The following is a 7,703-nucleotide window of genomic DNA, read 5'->3' as shown; positions in this document are numbered from 1 at the left end:
TCTCCTCCCCTCCCCTCTCCCCTCCCCTCTCCTCCCCTCCCCTCTCCTCCCCTCCCCTCCCCTCCCCTCTCCTCCACTCTCCTCTCCCCTCTCCTCCCCTCCCCTCCCCTCTCCTCTCCTCTCCTCTCCCCTCTCCTCTCCTCTCCTCTCCTCTCCTCTCCTCTCCTCTCCTCTCCTCTCCTCTCCTCTCCTCTCCTCTCCTCTCCTCTCCTCTCCTCTCCTCTCCTCTCCTCTTTTTTTCTTTTTCTTTTCCTTTCTTTCCTTTTAGGCATTGTAGTTTTCAGTATTATTACTAACGGAGTATCATGCATATCACTTTACCTCCTTTCAGCACCCAGGTCTTGTCCAGAGTGATCACTTCCCACTGTCACTGTTATAGTGGTCCCTTTTCTGCATGTGGCAAGCTTCCTACTAAGGACCAGTCCCCCAGGCCTTCATTCTTACTGTCTTTGGGCATTTTCTCCTATTATATCTTGCAAATGAGTATATTGTTCTATGTCTATCCCTCTCCCTTTGACGCATTTCACTTAGCATGATAATCTCTGTGTTCATTTAACAACAAATTTCAATGACGTCTTTTTTCCCTTACAGCTGCATAGTATTCTATTGTGTAGATGTACCATAGCTTGGGTTGTTTCCAGATTCTAGCCATTGTGAATAGTGCTGCAATCATCACTGGAGTGCAGATGCCTTTTCTGCATTGTGTTTTGGAGCCATTAGATTATATTCCCAGAAGTGGAATTGCTGGGTCATATGGAAGATTAATTTCCAGTTTTTTGAGGACTATTCATATTGTCAACCAGTTGATATCCCCAGCAACAATGAAGGAGGATCTCTTTTCTCCTTGCATCCTCACCAACCCTGTTTATTTTTGTTATTTGTGATGAGTGCCAGTCTCACTGTTGTTTTGATCAAAGGAAATGTTTTTTTTTAATTTATTTATTTTTAATTAGTGAATCACCGTGAGGGTACAGTTACAGATTTATACACTTTTGTGCTTATGCTTCCCTCATACAAAGTTCGGGAACCCATCCCTACACCAGTGCCCATTCTCCACCATCAGTAAACCCAGCATCCCTCCCACCCTCCCCAATCCCATCTCCCCCACCCCACCCTGCCACTGTGGCAGGGCATTCCCTTCTGTTCTCTCTCTCTAATTAGCTGTTGTGGTTTGCAATAAAGGTGTTGAGTGGCCACTGTGCTCAGTCTCTAGCCCTCATTCAGCCCGCAACTCCCTTCCCCCCGCATGGCCTTCGACTACATTATAGTTGGTGATCCCTTCTCTGAGTTGCCCTTTCCCCAGAATGTGAGGCCAGCCTCCAAGCCATGGAGTCAACCTCCTGGTACTTATTTCTACAATTCTTGGGTGTTAGTCTCCCACTCTGTTATTCTATATACCATAGATGAGTGCAATCTTTCTATGTCTGTCTCTCTCTTTCTGACTCATTTCACTTAGCATGAAACTTTTCATGCCGATCCACTTAAATACAAAATTCATGACCTCTCAAAGGAAATGTTTTACAGAAAATTATTTTGGGAGTGAGGATGGTTGAGAGTTCTCCAGGGGCCACCACCTGATTGTGCCAGGGTCTACCTAAGAAAAACTTGTTCTAGGTGATACAAGAGGCAATTATACTGGAAGAGAGAATAGTATATGTCCAGGTATATCTTCCAAATTCCATGTCTAATACTTCCAAATCCCTGGTCTAGGGGAGTAGGACAATTAGAGAATTCCTGTAAGTACCCGAAGCTCTAAAATCAGCTCTTTCAGCTCAAATAGAGAAGGGAACACCAAGTAGAGGATATCGGGAGGACCCATTTGGGTTGGAAGATGTGAGCTGAAAGTAGACTATAGACTGAACATGAAGGCCACTCAATACCTCTATTGCAAACTACAACACCCAAAAGGAGAGAGAACAAAAAGGAATGCCCTGCCGCAGAGGCAGGGTGGGGTGATGGGGGTGGTGAGAGGGATACTGGGATCATTGGTGGAGGAGAATGGGCACTGGTGGAGGGATGGGTAAAAGATCACTGTATGAGTGAAATGCTAACACAAAAGTTCACAAGCTTGTAACTGTACATCACAGTGATTCTCTAATTAAAAATTCTAAAAAAATAAAATAAAATTAGCCCTTTGGTCCCAAGTTATTAGTTATTCATAGTCATTTCTTGCACTTGTCTCAGAGTCCTCTTGCATTAAAAACACAGAGTATAAAGGAGACTCTCCTTTACCATCCTGGACGAGAGGAGAAAGACCCACTCTTACGAACACTAGCGTCATGGTATTTCTCTTCAGTGTGTACCTTTACCCATGTAAGGATTTGTCCCGATATTTTGCATGAGGGAGGACAGTTAATATCCTCTCTGTTTTGAAGTGAAATTCAAATTGCCAGCTGTCACCCTCCCTGTGGTTTGGTGGGACGAAGGGCACAATGTAGACGCATGCTCCAGTTTTACAGCGTGTCTTTCTAAACTGTTCTGACTGATGATTCAGCTTCTGCATTTCCCTCCTAATTGTTTGAACTTGGCACAATGTAGGTCATTCCTCTCCTAATTTCTATGACCTGGATCAAATGCTTTCCTGTTTTCATCCCAGGCACTCATAACCAGGGCTTTAATTCCATCTCTCCTATGTCACCATGGCCCTCTCATATAAATGAATATTCTTCCACATCATTTTTTCATTAAAATTATTTATTTATAACTGGTTTAGAATATTATAGCATTTCAGAGTGAAGCAGTAGTATAATGGGTTGGGATAGTACAGTACAGTGGGTAGGGCACTTGCCTTGCATGCTGCCATCCAGGGTTCCATCCCCAGCACCTAGTATGGTCCCCTGAGCCTGGGCCTCCCCAGAGGTGATCCCAAAGTGCAAAGCCAGGATTAAGCCATAAGCACAGCCTGGTGTGGCTCAAACAAGAATAGAATTTCAGAGGTTTAACTTCACACCTCTGTATGTAGGTCACTGTCACCACCCACACCCTCAAAGTTTCAGTGCCACCCCACAATCAAGAAGACCCGCCCACCCACCCTTTTCACATTCCCTATTGTTCTCTGTAACCTCACAGTCTCCAATGCCTCTACCTAGGAGTGAATCTTATTTTATTTTTTTGTGAGTTTGTTTTCTTTAGTTATTCACAGACCACAGAAGAATTAAACCAGACAGATGATTACTTAACATCATCTCTATTTCTATCATCTTCTTCCCAAAGGCCAATTTCATTTATTTCAGATGTATTCCATTGAGTATGTAGACTACAATTTCTTCATCCAATTATTTGATGATGGACATTTAAACTAATTCCGTAGTTTAATTCTTATTTCGTTTAAATAATTGATTTTGATTTTTTCTTTTATTATTTTTCTTTATTTTTATAAAGTAGTTCACAATATTTGACTACATTTAATATTCAAACACCAATCCCACCACCATTACACCTTCCCACCACCATATTTCAGATGTTTCCATCCTGAATCCCAAGCCCTGCCCCCAAAGCAGAACTGAAAAAATTTATAAAGTTTGTTGTAAATAATCCTCTAAAAAGATCCCAAAAAGGTTTCTTGGAGGAAAGTGTGTGAAGATTGTCGTATTTCACCCAAGAGCCATTAAGCACTTTTATAGGAGATTAGTAACATGTTGTTAAAGTTGAGGCTTGTGTGCTTATATTTTTATCTGTATAAATATCACGAATCATAAATCCCGTTGATCGTCAAATTTTTTGAACAGTCTCAGTAATGTCTCCATTCGTCCTATCCCTGGGATTTTAGAAGCCTCTCTCCACTTGGCCTTCCCAACGATGCTGCATTGGAGGCTCTTTGAGTCAGGGGAATGAGACCCAGCTTGTTACTGGCTTTGGCATATGAATACACCATGGGAAGCTTGCGAGGCTGTCCCATGTGGGCAGGAAACTCTCAGTAGCTTGCTAGTTTCTCCCAGAGGGAGAAGTAGGTTACAAGATATCTGGGAGCTTGCATTTAAGTCTCTGGATGTTGGCTGTTGATGGGATTACACACACCTGGGCTCCTCTGCCAGTACCTTCATGCGTGAGGCTTGTCTGAACGTGTGGAGAGTGGTCTTGAGCATGGCTGTGGCTAGGTTCCTGTGGTCTTCGGCCTCTGGGGGCTCTGCTCAGGGCAGGGAGGGAAGCTGGAGCCCATCCACTCCAAGGGGCCCCGGGGAAGACAGCCAGGCGTGCGGGCAAGAGACTCTCTGTATAAATATGTTTTATATTTATACAATATAAAGAGCCTCTGTATAAATATATTTCCCCTTAATTTGGTTGCCTTTACCTTAAACCCCATCAAATGTGCTGAGCTACTCTTGGTGTATTAGTGGTGTAAAGTATGAGATGTCCAAGAATAGATTCCTTCATGGGTGAGGCCCATCTGAGCTCATGGAGAGATTGTGAGCATCGAGGCAGTTGAGTTCTGGAGGTTTTTGACTTCTAGGGCTGGCTCTGTTGGGTGGGGAGGGATATTCACCCACACCACTCTGGGTTGCACCGAATAAAACAGCCTGGCACTGATTTTGATTAAAAAATATATTTTTTTCAGTTGTTGTTATGACCAGGGTTCATACCCCGAGTTGCTGTACAGGCATATTGGTGGTGATGCCTGCCAGGGGTTTCACACAGTTGCAGGGCCTGCCACATAGCTGGTTGTGGTGCTCTAAAGCCCACCCACTTGTGGTGCCATCGATCCTAGCTCAAGTGTCACTGGGATCATTCTCAACTGTAAGCATGTAGGTATTTCTGAGGATCCACCTTGAGGCCTCAGACTGGGAGGGCAGGTTCTTTATCATTGAGTTCACCTGTGGTCCTCTTATCTTTGTTTTGAATATTGTAAACACAAGACATAAATATTCTTTCAAATGAGTTTTCATATTACTTGAACAAATGCCTAGGAACTGTATTTCTTCAATTACCTTGCATGTTTGAGTACCGAAGGCCATACTAGCTGAGATTAGTGAAGAAATAATACAAAAGAGTGTAGAAAGTGCCCACTCAGGAAAATGCAGAAACTGCTCCTTGCAGGGAGTTTAATTCAGTTTGATGCCCAGCCCTGATCTCCTGGCGTACCTCCTGTTTACCCCCGAAAAGTCCCAAAAGGGCTGATGTCAATCTGTTGAGAATCTAGCGAAGCCCAAGAGGTTGTTATGCTCTTTCATAGTTCCCAGGGAGCTGTAACAGGCAGGATCTCCAAGGTATCAATAAATAAGTGTTATGTACTGTGCAGTTCATCGAAAACTGGTGGTTAATTTTTTGTGTCAACTTGGCTAGACTATGAGACCTAGTTCTTTCTTCTTCTTTTTTGAGCACCAGTCTAGCTATCTCTAAAAATATTTAAAAGAAACAGACAAGCATTTAAATCAATTTCCATTGGCTTAAGCAGATAACCATGTAATGTGGCTGGGTTTCATGCAGCCAGTTAAAAGAAAGAGCTGAGAGGTGAGAGAGATAGGACTGAGAGATAGATAGATAGATAGATAGATAGATAGATAGATAGATTGTGATAGATAGAGAGAGAGAGATAGGGGCTAAGGTGTTTGCCATGCATGCAGCTGACTCTAGTTCAATCCCTGTCACTACATATGGTCCCCTGAGCACCATGAGGAGTCATCCCTGAGCACAGAGCTGGAAGTCATCCCTGAGCATAGCTGGGTGTGGCCCCAAACCCCACAAAAAACAACAAAAGCCAAGAGAAAGATCTAAAATCTCTCAAAGAGGAGGAGATTCTGCCTCCAGCCTACAAAAATCTCTTCTTCCCCTGGTCTCCTGCATGCTGGTCCACTCTGCTGGAATTCTGGAAAATTTTTGCCTCCTCAATTGGTGTATCAGCTCCTAAAATTAATGTCATAAATACATATGTACGTACATATATATGTGCATTAATCAGTATCTTGGTAGATCGTGTTGTTTCTATTTCTCGAGTGCCCAAATAATGAAGTCTAATACAGCTGGTATTTGGGAGAAAATAAATATTGGAAGGGTCAGCATTCATATTGGCTGAAAGCATATTTGCAAGCTTTGGGGACAGCAGGTTCTAGAGTTGACATTTCAGAGGGAAGAGTGCTGGGGCGGGGAGGATGTATCCTGGGCAATGGTGCTGAATCCTCTATCGTTTGCCTGGGTTTCAGGGTGCTCTGTGCCTTTATACTGAAGAGGGCAACGTTATGATGTGACAGGGTATTGCCCAGTGAATATAATTTTGATCACACAGATGCTTTAAGCGGTGAAGTACTCCTTCAAAGGCTCTGGTTATCAGATCCTCTGACATACATGCTATGAGGGCAGACAGTTCCATTCCATGGATCTCTTCTAAGTCTCTAGAAGAGTACTTGGCTTGACTGGTTGAACTCTACAAGAAGAAAACATCCAACCCCATCAAAAAATGGGGCGAAGAAATGAACAGAAACTTTTCCAAGGAAGAGATACGAATGGCCAAAAGGCACATGAAAAAGTGCTCTACATCACTAATCATCAGAGAGATGCAGATCAAAACAACCATGAGATACCACCTCACACCACAGAGACTAGAACACATCCAAAAGAACAAAAGCTGTTGGAGAGGATCTGAGGAGAAAGGGACCCTTCTACACTGCTGGTGGGAATGCTGACTAGTTCAGCCCTTTTGGAAAATATGGACAATTCTCAAAAAACTAGAGGTTGAGCTCCCATTTGACCCAGAAATACCACTGCTGGGAATATATCCCAGAGGAGCAAAAAAGTATAGTCGAAATGACATCTGCGCTTGTATGTTCATCGCAGCACTGTTTACAATAGCCAGAATCTGGAAAAAACCTGAGTGCCCTAGAACAGATGACTGGTTGAAGAAACTTTGGTACATCTATACAATGGAATACTATGCAGCTGTTAGAAAAAATGAGGTCATGAAGTTTGCATATAAGTGGATCAGCCTGGAAAGTATCATGCTAAGTGAAATGAGTCAGAGAGAGAGAGACAGACATAGAAAGATTGCACTAATCTGTGGAATATAGAATAATAGACTAGGAAACTAACACCCAAGAATAGTAGAAATAAGTACCAGGAGGTTGACTCCATGGCTTGGAGGCTGGTCTCTCATTCTGGGCAACTCAGAGAAGGGAACACCAAGTAAAATGTGGTCAGAGGTCATTCGGGGGAAGGGTGATGCGTGCGGAGTGTAGACTAGAGACTGAACACAATGGCCACGCAACACCTTTATTGCAAACCACAACACCTAATCAGAGAGAGAGAGAACAAAAGGGAATACCCTGCCATAGTGGCAGTGTGGGGTGGGGGGAGACGGGACTGGGGAGGGTGGGAGGGATGCTGGGTTTACTGGTGGCAGAGAATGGGCACTGGTGAACGGATGGGTTCTCGAACTTTGTATGGGGGAAACATGAGCACAAAAAAGTATAAATCTGTAACTGTACCCTCACGGTGATTCACTAATTAAAAATAAATAAATTATAAAAAAAATTGAAAAAAAAGAGTACTTGGCTTGAAGAAGTCTCAGTTACCAGTGACTGAATGTGTTGAGTTTGTATCCCTGAAAATGTAATTACTAGGTGAAAAGGCCAGTTCCAAGCTGCTTATTCCAGAAATGACAGCTCTGCCAGGAGGGTGTGCCAGTGTGGTTTCCCTACATTCTTACCAAGTCAAGAGTTTTGCTTGACATCCCTTTTTCCCCAGGTCCTTTTTTGTGGATTGTACTATTCTGA

Source organism: Sorex araneus, chromosome 1, assembly GCF_027595985.1.
Source record: "Sorex araneus isolate mSorAra2 chromosome 1, mSorAra2.pri, whole genome shotgun sequence".
Taxonomy (NCBI): domain Eukaryota; kingdom Metazoa; phylum Chordata; class Mammalia; order Eulipotyphla; family Soricidae; genus Sorex; species Sorex araneus.
The sequence above is the reverse complement of the archived record's forward strand: the minus strand, read 5'-3'. Positions refer to the sequence as shown.